The sequence below is a fragment of the Chanos chanos genome, chromosome 11 (genome assembly GCF_902362185.1).
Source record: "Chanos chanos chromosome 11, fChaCha1.1, whole genome shotgun sequence".
In the NCBI taxonomy this organism is placed as follows: Eukaryota; Metazoa; Chordata; class Actinopteri; order Gonorynchiformes; family Chanidae; genus Chanos; species Chanos chanos.
Genome location: NC_044505.1, coordinates 17,577,099 through 17,590,210, shown reverse-complemented (window position 1 = coordinate 17,590,210; position 13,112 = coordinate 17,577,099). Strand labels below are relative to the sequence as shown.

Here is a 13,112-nt window from a genome sequence, read left to right as displayed (position 1 = left end):
GCATTTCTGCCATGAAAGAGTTGAGTTAAGAATAGAAGCAGTACATAATGTGTGTGATTTGGTGTGTTTGTGTGTATGAGAGAGAGTTTGAAGCTTGTGAAAGTATGATTATCTACAGTATCATTAATGAATCTCATTTAGTTTTGTCATTTAATCAGAAGACTTGCAAGATGTAGTGACAAAATGTCTCCTTGCTGGTCTTCTCAGGAAGTGGTAGATGCAACAGACTGACTGCAGTGTGTCTGGGGCTGCTGTGTGTTCTTCTGCTGGCTGTCATCATAGTGCTGTGTGTCTGGTATAATGCAGAGAGAAACCAGTTACAAACCAGATACGATAATGTAAGCATAGAGAGAGACCAGTTACAAAGTATTTCCAACAATCTAACCAGACAGAAAGACCAGTTACAAACCAGTTACAGCAATTTAACTGACGAGAAAGAGGAGATACAAAGCAGGTTCAACAATCTAACTAGAGAGAGAGACCAGTTCCTGAGAGAGAGACAAGAGTGTCAAAATGTGTTCTCTGAACTGGGTGAGTGAACATTTTAATCTTTGTCTTCACAGATCGCTAATCAGTTACGGCCATTGTGTGTTTGCTCTTTAATTCAGTCTCAACTTTTTTGTGTTTTTGGTGATGAACTACACCCAGTTGTCAGTAGTTGTGGTACTGTGAGTATTAATATATGAATGATTTGCATGTAATGTGTATTGTATTAATCAGCCATCTTTGGTGTGTGTGTGTGTGTGTGTGTGAGAGAGAGAGAGAGAGAGAGAGAGAGAGAGAGAGAGAGAGAGAGAGAGAGAGAGAGAATATAAGTCATTGACTCTTTTTGTCCTGATCATGATCAGATAATCATGTTCTACAAGGTTGGCGATATTTCAGTCACAGTCTGTATTACATCTCTAATGAAAAGAAGAGCTGGAGTGAGAGCAGACAGGACTGTATAAAGAGAGGAGCAGAACTGGTCATCATAAACAGTGAAGAGGAACAGGTGAGAGAGAAGTTCTCGTGTGTGTGTGTGTGTGTGAGTGTATGTGTGTGTGTGTGTGTTTGTGTGTGTGTGTTTGTGTGTGTCCGTGTGTGTGTGTGTGTGTGTGTGTGTGTGTGTGTGTGTGTGACTGAGGAAGTGACACTGCTGTAAGTGGATGCTACAGACTGACTGCAGTGTGTCTCAGGCTTTATGGGGCGTATCAGACTGATGTTTAACTGATCATCTGCATTAATTCATTTTCATTTCATTTCTCACATCAGAAGTTTGTTGCTGAATTGAGGAAGATCAGCAATTCAGATGTTTGGATTGGTCTGACTTACAGTGAGAGTGAAAGGAGGTGGAAATGGGTGGATGGTACAGCACTGAGCACTGGGTAAGAGATCACTGAATTTAACTCTGGTCATGAGACAGTTATTGACTCTTAACCCTCAGTCTATTGATCTGTATGAGAAACACATTAAACAGACTGATTCTCTGTGTTATTTCAGGTACTGGTATGGAGGACAGTCCAGTGATAGTCAATATGGAAATGAGCGATGTGTTCTTATTCATCATGTGCACAACAGTGTGAAAAACTGGTATCATGTATCATGTTATCATTATATGTACCACTGGATATGTGAGAAGAGACTTTTAAGCTGACAACACCATGATTTTCTAGCAATAACTTTTGTTCTACTTCTTATGTTGATTTGGTGTTGGATATGCTGTTTTGTTTCTATGCAGTGTTCATACATTCATCATTATTAACAAGAAAGAAAGAGAGAGAGAAAGAGAGAGAGAGAGTATTTGTATGTGCATGTGTGTCAAACAGGAAGTGCCACTACAGAGATCAGAGACCACAGACATTTCAGAGATCAGATAGTACAGACTGACTGCAGTGTGTCTGAGGTTTTGATGGAGAATAAAAGATTTATGTTTAAGTAATGACTTTGTATCTTTACTCTGACTCACATTAAGGACAGTGGGTGCATGGACTGGTGTGACTGACAGAGATACAGTGGGGGAAATGGGTGGACAGTACAGCAATGATCACTGAATGTAACACTGATGCTGATACTTACAGTTGTCTACTACTGTCACAAAGTAAAACCATGAATAAGTCAATTTTGTGTTTCACCTGAAAATAAGAACGTGAACCTGATACACGTCTGATACACACACATTCACATGCTTATGCACACACACACAAAACAAACATACATTAGATGGGTTATGGGTGTAGTCCTGAGAATCTACATTGATGTTTATATCGCCATGAGTCTGATGTTGGTACCTGCAGTTTTTTGCTTCCGTAGAGGGTTACACACACACACGCACGCACACACATGCACACACACACACACACATATACTTATGCTAACACCCTAAACAGAGCTCAGTGAGAACTTTCAGAGTGAGATCCGCCGTGATGGGCAGGACTTCCTGTGCTTTTTTCTGACCTCTTAAAGAGTCTGTTTCATCCAACACAAACACAGACACACAGAGTGACCCTGACATACAGAGACTACAGCTTTAACTCAGTGCAATAGTGTGTGTTAGAGAATGGAGGTGTCTGTGTGTATTTATGATAATGTAAACTATATTGGGAGAAGTGAACTGGACAGAGGAGAGAGAGTGGAGATGATGGTGGAGATTTATAATGGTGCAGTCGCCGTCAGAATCCCAGAATCCATCTCCTCCAAGAGAAACCCAGCAACTCAACACACAGGTACAATCCAACAGCTCAAAACACAGGTACCTCTTACAGGGCTGAGTGTAAATATCAGTATGTTATTAGTCTTGGTGATACAAAAATATTTCAGCTGTACAGATTAGCAGCCAGGTTCACTTTATCTCCAGTAAAAACAAACAGTAATAAGAGAAACAATAAGAAACTATGAGTTCTCTGATAAATTCTCCACTCTGCACTGAAAACTTTTGCTCTAATCAGTGTTTTCAGAAGAAATTAATGAATTAATATATAAATACACAATAATAATAATAAATTGTAGTAATTTTTCCACCCTTCTCTGACAACTTTTGCTCTAATCGGTGTTTTCAGAAGAACCCATAAATAAATAAATACATAAATAAATGAATAAAGAAAGAAAGACAGAAATGATGAAATAAATACAAAAAAAATGTGTGGCAACAGAAGACAGAGAGATCCGTCCCATTCAGCCGTGATATAGAAGAAGGCACTTTGTCAGAAAAAGACTGGAATTCCCTTCAAAAGGAAAATTACCTGAGAGAGAGGTGCCTGAAAAAAAGCAGAGGAATTCTTGATTCATCCAATAATATACAGATGTCTGAACATGTAGGGGGCACAGCACGGTGGCACAGTGGGTAGCGCTGTTTCCTCACAGCAAGAAGGTCTCAGGTTCGATTCCCGGCCAGGTGGCCAGAGTATTCTTCTGTGTGCAGTTGGCATGTTCTCCCCACGTCTGTGTGGGTTTCCTCCCGCATGCAGATTAGGTCAATTGGAGATACTTGCAGTATTGGTCTTAGGTATGCATGTGCAGGTGAATCTGTGTGTCCGCCCTGCAATGGACTGGCGACCTGTCCAGGGTGTACTTATGCTTATGCCAACACCCTAAACAGAGCTCAGTGAGAACATATTCTTTCAGAGTGACATCTGACATGATGGGCTGGACTTCCTGTGACTAACGTTTTTCTCACCTCTTAAAGAGTTCGTTTCATGCAACACAAACACAGAAGTGCAGACACAGTGTAAACACTGACATACAGAGACTACAGCAATGAACTCAGTGTAATAGTGTGTTAGAGAATTAGAGAGTGGAGATGACTGTGTGTATTTATGATAATGTAAACTATATTGGGAGAAATGAACCGGACAGAGGAGAGAGAGTGGAGATGATGGTGGATATTCATGAGAGTGTGGATGCTGTGAGAACAACAGACACCGACACACAGAGAGAAGATACCTCTACTAGAAGAAACCCAGCAACTCAACACACACGTATTTCTTGCACAGGATGAGCGTATATTTCTATACATGTCTGACAATCAACTAAGGAAACTCAAATGCAGAACACAACTCAGGTTTAGGATGAAGGAGGGTTTATTGACAAGTTGTAGTATGGAGATGGAAACAGGCAGAGGAGATGAAGGTAGTGGATGAAGAGCGAGGTTGCAGAGTGGAGCTGTGAGCAAATTGTAAATTGTAAATTGTCTGTTACTAAATTATTTCCCTCACACAGATTAGCAGCCAAATTCACTTTGTCTGTAGCTGAAAAACGTAAAAAGAGAAACAGTAAGAGACAAAGTATTCTCTGATAACTTTTCCACCATTCTCTGACAACATTTGCTCTGACAAACGTCCTCAAAAATGCAATGCACAGATAAACAAACAAATAGATAAAATATTTAGGCAGTGAATGAAGACAGACAGATCTGTGCTGCTTGTTTACCAATAATACCATAGAAGTGGATATTTTATCAGACAAAGACTGAAATTAATCCCTACAGTAAAACTGGAGATTGGGTGAATCACATGAAAGGTTTACTGTAAGAACATGAGGAAACCTTGATTTATATAACAAAATAAATATATAATGCAATAAAAATGATGAGTAGAACTGATACATAAGGTGTGTGATTGCATGTGATTATGTTTATGAGAGATAGAGAGGGAGAGAGAGAGAGAGAGAGAGAGAGAGAGAGAGAGAATTTAGGTCTAGTAAAAGTGTGACATTAACAGAAATGAATCTCATTTAGTTGTGTCCTTCAGTCAGAAGATGTACAAGACGTGATGAGAAAATGTGTCTATGTGTCTGTTTGTCTTCTCAGGTAGTGACAGATGCTACAGACTGACTGCATTGTGTCTGGGGCTGCTGTGTGTTCTCCTGCTGACTGTCATCATAGTGCTGAGTGTCTTGTTTATTTTAAAGTTCAAACAGTTACAAAAAAATTTCAGAAATTTGACTGAAGAAAGTGATCAGATAAAAGCCAGTTACAACAACTTAACTATGCAGAGAGACCTTCTACAAAGCCATTACAACAAACTGATAACAGAGAGAGACCAGTTACAAACCGATAATCAAAAAGCAGCTATAGAGAGAGGGGGTTTACAGGACAGATATAACGACCTACTTAAACAGAAAAACCAGTTACAGACCAGTTTAGACAGCTTGAATAAGAAGAGAGATGAGTTACAGAGAAAGCTCAGTGGATATCGGTGCAGCCTTTCTGATTTGGGCGAGTGAAAAAGTTTATGTGCATGTTTTAGTAAAATCACATTCTTATGTATATGCTTCAGTAAATTCACATTTTTTGTTAGTTGTTTAGATTTTTCAGCACAATCTTTTGTTTGGTCCTCATATTCCGAGATGCTTATGTTTGCAAACACCTGAGAATTCCTGTAAATAAGGGGCCCTTTCATCAATGCATGTGTACAAAATATCCTGAAGTTCCACATACAATATTTTAAATCAATTCAGACATTTCTGAGATTCATAGCTGTATCTCTGGGATATTTAATAGAGTCTTCCATGGGTTATATCTGCTATAAAAATGTGAGAAAAAAGACTCATACTTAAAGACCATATTGATATGAAGAGATTTGATTATATTATGCTCCCACAGTGGACAAAAAGTTAATACCACAAGTGATAGCCATCTCTGAAGAGCGTGTGTGTGTGTGTGTATATGCACATACATAAGTGAGTGTTTGAGTTAATACATGTAAGTTGTTCTCAATTCTTTTTCTACTTATTCTGTGAACAGATAAAGACATTCTGCAGGGATGGTTTTATTTCAGTTCCAGTCTGTACTACATCTCTACTGAAACAAAGAGCTGGACTGAGAGCAGACAGGACTGCAGACACAGAGGAGCAGAGCTGGTGATAATAAACAACAAAGAAGAACAGGTATGTGTGCGCGTGTGTGTGTGTGTGTGTGTGTGTGTGTGTGTGAGAGAGAAAGAGAGAGAGAGAGAGAGAGAGAGAGAGAGAGAGAGAGAGAGAGTGTGTGTATCACAGATAGAAAATGGGCCTGGATGCAGAGTAGTGGTTTATTAAAATGAACTCAAGTCTGACAGTATTTGGTCAGTCATTGGCAGTCAGAGCCCTAAGAGCAAAGACATTATCCAACACACAGGCTAAGACTCAACAATAATCAGGACAGACAGGAGTGTTATAGGGGCTTGATTACACAGAACAAATGTGAGTGATGATTAGTTAACCAAATAAGTCAATTATTTCAGCAAGCATGAGAAGATTAATGCTGATTAGATGGATACAGATGAGATGGCATAAGAGAGTGAGAAAGAGAGAGAGAGAAAGATAGAGAGAGAGAGCAGACTACAGAGAGAACTTCATAAATATAATCTTATTTCAAACTGTTAACAAAGTCTGTGTTGGTACAAATTTTAACAGTCCATGCAAAAAAACACGCTTGCCATAGTTAAGTTAAGCTATAGCGTGTGCAATTTGTGTGTTTGTATGTATTCTCATGCATTCTCAGACACACTGCTCTACCTGGATAACTAAATGTTCATTTTGTGCATCATCATCAGGAGTTTGTTAATAGACTGTGGAAGATGAGTCAATCAGGCCTTTGGATCGGTCTGACTGACAGAGACACAGAGGGGGTGTGGAAATGGGTGGATGGGACAGCACTGAACACTAGGTAAGAGATCACTGAATTTAACTCTGGTCATGAGACAGTTATTGACTCTTAACCCTCAGTCTACTGTTCAGTATGAGAAATACATTAGACAGACTGATTCTCTGTGTTATTTCAGGTACTGGGGTGAAGGGGAGCCTAATAATAGTGGATTGTTGAGAGATGAGGACTGTGCTGTACTTGACAGACCTGACGCTTGGAATGATGTATCATGTGACGACAAAATTAAATACATTTGTGAGAGGAAAATATCAACGCACAATTAGACAAATTTAAGTACACACCTTTTCGGCACATGAACGTTTCACAATGTTTGCTTTGGGCGGAAAAAAAAAGAAAAAAAAAAGAAATAAGAATAATGATATTTGTATGCATTAAAATCTGCAATTCCATGTTTTATTTTTAATTCATATATTAATTCTAACAAAGTTAAAGATGTTTTGTTGTTGAGGCTGTAGTTCTTTGTTGTTGTTGTTGTTGTTGTTGTTGCTCTTGAGAGGTCTCTCTTTTACTTCAACTTTTTTTTCTAAAATTGTTGTCATGATTGCCGTGACTCTGCAGAGATGTCATTAATGCTTAACTGCATTTACTGGTTATAATTCACTTTCACCAAGTCTTACAATGTCTGTCAGTTCTTCACATTGTCCAGTTATTCTTCAGGTCCACAACATCTCAAGTGTCAACTTCCACCATAACTTCATCTTAACTTTGGGTGGTTAATAATAGTGAAAAAAGAACTCATTTCTTTATCGGGTATGATGAAACACATGTATATCAATATCATGCAGCTTGTATTGATCACTAATGTCTGACTATAACTTTCAGAGTGTCGGAAAAGTAACATTTTTATCACAGGTTTTATACTCACTCTTCCTCTCACCTGACAGCCTTTTTAATCTAAGAGAGTGAAAACATGAACTTCCCACAGTTTAACATGACCACATGCTAAAGAAACACACGCTTAAGACGCAGTGTTAACCAGACTGTGTGCTCTGTTTAACAAAAGAACAGAGGAAACAGGTTGTGGGCCTCTTTATTAATTCAAATCTCAAGAAAACAACTGTCTTCCTGTGATAATGAATTAATTATGTCATTATCACAGGAAAACAAAGTTTTGTTATTTCGTGATCTTGAAAAAACATAGAAAAATAACATGTTATCACAAGAAAACGGAGTCAAAATTAAAATGTAAGGGGGATTCTTCAACTATGGTCATTTTTGTATCCCTGGCAGTAATAAGAAAAACAAAAGAACATTTCTACATTTTTATTTTTGTCACACATACTTCACACCAAGAGGAACTTACAAAAAATAAATAATAGCTCAGTCATTAATTTTACTATGCAACAAGAGGCCTTTTAAGTATGGGTTTTACTATATTGCCTTCAATCCTGCTTAATTTTGAATTTAATATTTAAATAATGTGGAGTTCAAATACACATTAGACATTAATGCGTATTTTAGTGAAATATACTATGTATAGTAATATTTCTTCACATTTTCTTGTATTTTTCATAAAAAGAACACCTGTCCCTTGGGCTCACTGTCATTTCCACCACACTGTACAAAACAGAATTCTAGGATCATGTTTTAGGGTTTGTATACTTGGTAACCATAGCAACAGCCACTCAACAGGGGAACACGTGGCTGGAGGAAAGAGTGACCTCTAGAGGGGGTAAGAGGAAAAATCAAGGTAAATATGAGTTAAATGGGGAATATGTTTATTGGGTGTTATCTCCAAAAAGCTCATATTTCATATGAATGTTAAAACAACAGGCCAAATTTCTGTTAATATTGGTTTTTTTTTCTGTGTATATTTAATGCTAATTTTAAAACTGACTTAACAGGCTAAAATATCATGAGATTTTTAAAAAATATGGCAACAGTCATTTCCACAACAAAAAACGATGATTGCCTCTTAATATTAGAGTGAAATATATATATATATTATTCTTTAACAAAATCATCACAGTCATCACAGTCACTATCAGGATTCCAGAAATGGACCATCCAAGCAGATAATGGACATTTATGCACTCTGCAATGCTTTAAAATGGGCATATGATTTCATATCCTACTTGGGAACTGAAAACTCTTGTGCTTTGTAGCCTTCCTGGAAGCACTGTTCCATGTTGCTCCTCCATGTCGCTCCCTGACCACAGTCATGTGAAATTACTGTGACTATATACAGGTAATCCACTGTGATAGATACAACCACTGTGACAGACTGGTCTTAATACAGGTAATCCACTGTGATATATAGGACCACTGTGATAGACTGCTCTTAACACACATAATCTACTGTGATATATAGGAGCACTGTGACAGACTGGTCTTAATACACATAATCTACTGTGATATATAGAACCACTGTAACAGACTGGTCTTAATGCAGGTAATCAGCTGTTGGGGCTCCTTGGACCATCAGAGAGAACACAGGGTTTTTGTTTGTTTCAAATGAATGTAATCACCTGCTCAGGAATCTGATCATCCAGGACAGGATGTGAGTAAACCTGTTACTGCTTTAGAGTAAACAGACCAGTGTTACTGTCATTCCACTATACCTTACACAGCAAGAACCTCAAAATGAGGGGGCACCTGGATTTGAACCTGGGACCTCTTGATCTGCAGTCAAATGTTCTACCACTGAGCTATACCCCCACATGCATGGAAAGATGGCAACATGATAAGGACTAGTATGAGGTGTTATAATACTAAGCTGGAGTAGAGAGTGTTTCGTTATCTAGGCGCCCAGGACCGGATAAAAGAAAGCATATTGTTATAGAGCAAAAAGATCGATGTCAGTTATAGCAAGAAGCTGAAAAAACAGAGGGCGGCAACCAGATCTGAACCAGGAGGATTGCAACCCTCAGTCACATGCTCTACCATTCAGCTACACTGCTTTCCCTGCTTAGAATGGTCAGCATGGAGCAGGTTCTACAAGTTCGCAGAGACTCTGGAGAAGTCAGGTCAAGAAACCAGGAGCAAATTTAAAGCATTTCCTTTTGAGGTAGGTCGTCATCAATATTGACTCCTGGAAAGAGCAGTATATGCTGTTAAATATTCTATACAAAGTGTGACTGGTATCTGCTTCTAGCACATTCTATATAAAAATTTGGGGAGGAGTATCTTGTAAACATACTATACATAAAAATATTTAATTTCACACCTCTTTATATAAAACCTGTATACCATCTTATAGTAGCATGTGGCATCATTAGAAATGAATGATTTAACATGGAGGAGATGTATAAGTGTACAGGTGGAGGCACACTGAGCTGGGAAAACTGGCCACCACTGCCACAGCTGTCTTTCTGTTGTGTTACCCTCTTTGACTGTCATACTATGTGGAAAGATACAACTGAAAGGGAGCCACTCTTCCAATCTGAGCAGGTCGCTACAAATCTAGAAGTGGACACTTACGCTCTGGAAAATGCAAGATGGTTGTCTGAGCTTCAGCAGGACCATGGTCCAAAATCAGTTCCCTCAAATTTCTCATTCTATGAAATTTCATAACGCAGCCTATAGGCAGGAACGTCGGAGCACAGGTGAACTAGGGCCAATCAAGAATGTGTTCAAGATGAGGGATTAATGGTGTAAGATGCATTCAGTACTGGTGACAATATGACTGCTAACAAGCAGCTACTCGCTTAATTTATGATGTTATATTCAAGCAGTATATGCAAAGCAAGCCAGGTAGGTATGACATTAAATGAGCGTCACATATGTGGGCAGTACAAACAACAGTAATGTGCATTAAGTAACAGAATGTGCATGAACAGTGGTAATGTGCATATGTATGAGGGTAATGCAAATGAAACAAAACAAAACAAGACAAGACAAAAGAAGTCATGCGCATCACATATGGGAATGGGAATGGAAGTATGATTATTGAACAGTAGGTAATTGTAGGTAATTGTAGATGTGAGCAGTGTGTAATAACAGTCTGTAGAACAGAAGTAGTGATGCATAGCAGGTGAGACTGCTGGTCATTTGTTCATGAGGGTGATGGCATGAGGGAAGACACTGCTCCTGTGTCTGGTAGTCTTGGTACACAGGGTTCTGTAGCACCTACCAGAGGGGAGGAGTTGAAAGAGGTCATGTCCCAGGTGAGAGCAATCTGTAATGATTTTCCCTGCCCATTTCCTAGTTCTTGAGGAGTACAAGTCCTGGAGGGTGGGCAGGGGAGCACCAGTGATTCTTTCTGCTGTCGTCACTGTTCACTGCAGTCTGTTTCTATCCTGTTTTGTGGCTGCACCAAACCAGACCGTGATGGATGTGCACAGGACAGATTCGATGACTGCAGTGTAGAACTGCCTCAACAGCTCCTGTTGCAGACCAAAGTTCCTCAGTTGCTGCAGAAAGTATATCCTCTGCTGGGCCTTTTTGAGGATGGAGTTGATGTTGCACTGCACTGTGCCACCAAGTCAAATTCCTGTGTACATTGCACATTTGGCAAATAAAGCGATTCTGATTCTGATAACAAGACTGCACTTGTCTGTATTTGAAAGACTAACATTTAGCAATGCAAAATTAGCCCACAAACCACTTACGGCTACTTATGTGTGCAGTGTTTAGTTAGTAGTTCAGGACATAGCACTAACATAATGTGTTTTACTGAACATGTGTTGCGATCACGTTGTTGACTTGAGCATTAATATTGACTAATTAATTCACGAACTAGCCAGCTATACTGTTGCTAGCGAACGTTTGTCGGTTTTCTAATTCATAAGCTTTATTACCAACAATTTGTTTAGAACATGGTTGCAAATCTGTGACGGCGTGCGTTTAAAATCTTCGTATTGAATATTTAGCGTGGTCTTAAAATGCAAATGATATGGGTTGCAAAATAAACTGTACAAACCCCTTCAGCCATTTTGTAGTATTTTTCACTGTCGTAACCATTGAGGGATCTGGAGCAAAAACTACACATCTTGGTAATTAGTCTCAACCGGCGAGAAGCAGACGCACAAATAGGTAAGCAAGTTTGTTTTGTTAATGTAACTTATATTTGAAAAATAGTTGGTAAATTTAATTTTAATAACAGACTGATATTTTAACGTTTTAATCAGACGTATATAGTGTTTCAGTAAGCAATGCTTGAGATTCCCATTAGACTGAGTTTGCTTGCTGGTTGCTTGTATGAATTCAGAACTACATGCTACCTGGAGAATATATGAAAGGAAGTTCAAGTTCATCAAATCCCAGTCAAAGGAGTTGAGACAGCATGAGGATAGGAGGATATCAGTGAAGCTGCTGCAGTAAGAAGAGTGAAAATTGCATTACCTGTGGTGGGTGTTAGAGGGCAAGGTAAAATGAGACTGTAGTCAGACCACCTTTTGTAATGATTGATCATGGCCAATCACAGCCCATTCCTTTGAGAGGCTAGAGGAAATATTCAACCAGATGTCCAGACCTAGCATGGCTTCAGGCATTCAGACTTTGTCGCTGAGAGGGACTGCTGACATCTTTAGTGTTTCAATATTATTTACGCTGTATAACTGGCAACACTGATGAATAGTTTAACGCAGATCTGTGAGTTTTATAATGGTAGGCATATTGTCCAAAATATGAAGTTATATTTATTTTACACTGAATTTCCCTCTTGTGATTGAGTGCACTAGCTGTTTTGAAAGTTGTTAACTGTTTGGAGTGTATTCAGCTTAGCTTGCGGAAATGAGCTACAATATGTATATACATTCACTGATCACTTTATTAGAAACACCTACCTTGCACACACAACTTCTTGGTGTGCAGTTACAGGCTATGGCCCATCTGATGCACAAACTGTGTTAGCCATCCTCAAGCCCCTCACCAGTGATAAATCTCTGATCACAGGCCTGCTACTGACTGGATATTTTCGGGTGGTGGACCATTCTCAACATATCACTTACACGGATTTGTGTAAAAACTCCCTGCAGTACTGCTGCGCCTAATAGACTTGTGCCAGCACAACAGCTACTACCATGCCTCTACCATGTCAGTGTCACTGTTCTGTAGATGTTGAGAATGGTGTGCCACTCAAATAATATCAACCGCAGTCCTGTGGGTTAGGCACTGACCAATAATGAACAGGGTAGAGGGTTGTTGACACACTGTGGGCTGGCAACAGATTGGCTTCAGTCTGTAATTGTACATCTGAGTTGTTTACCTGAAAGATAAGTATACCTAAAAGTGCTTATGAGTGTAGGTCTAAGGTCACAGCTTCTAATAAAGAGGATGCTAAGTGAGCATCTATGTATACTAAATATATATTTAATCTACTCTAATTCATGGCATCAGTTAATATAAACCATAAAGTAGTCTAACCAACATACACATGCTCTGGCAGGGCCAAAGATGTCGTGAAGGATCAGCCCACAGAGAGATGCTTTGGAACATGTTAAATCTGTTGACAAAACATGTTTGCTTGAGGTGAAATACATCAGTGGCTTTAAAGGTATGTCTTATCCCAGAGCAGTCAAAGTGTGACATCATATATGGCTATATATTG

At 39.0% G+C, this 13,112-nt stretch overlaps 1 non-coding gene across 1 annotated transcript; it reads right to left on the bottom strand.

Annotated features, from left to right (window-relative positions):
- Positions 1 to 9,208: 9,208 nt before the first annotated feature.
- On the bottom strand, positions 9,209 to 9,280 carry trnac-gca (transfer RNA cysteine (anticodon GCA)). Its single transcript has one exon. It is a non-coding gene; the product is annotated as a tRNA-Cys (tRNA).
- Positions 9,281 to 13,112: the final 3,832 nt, after the last annotated feature.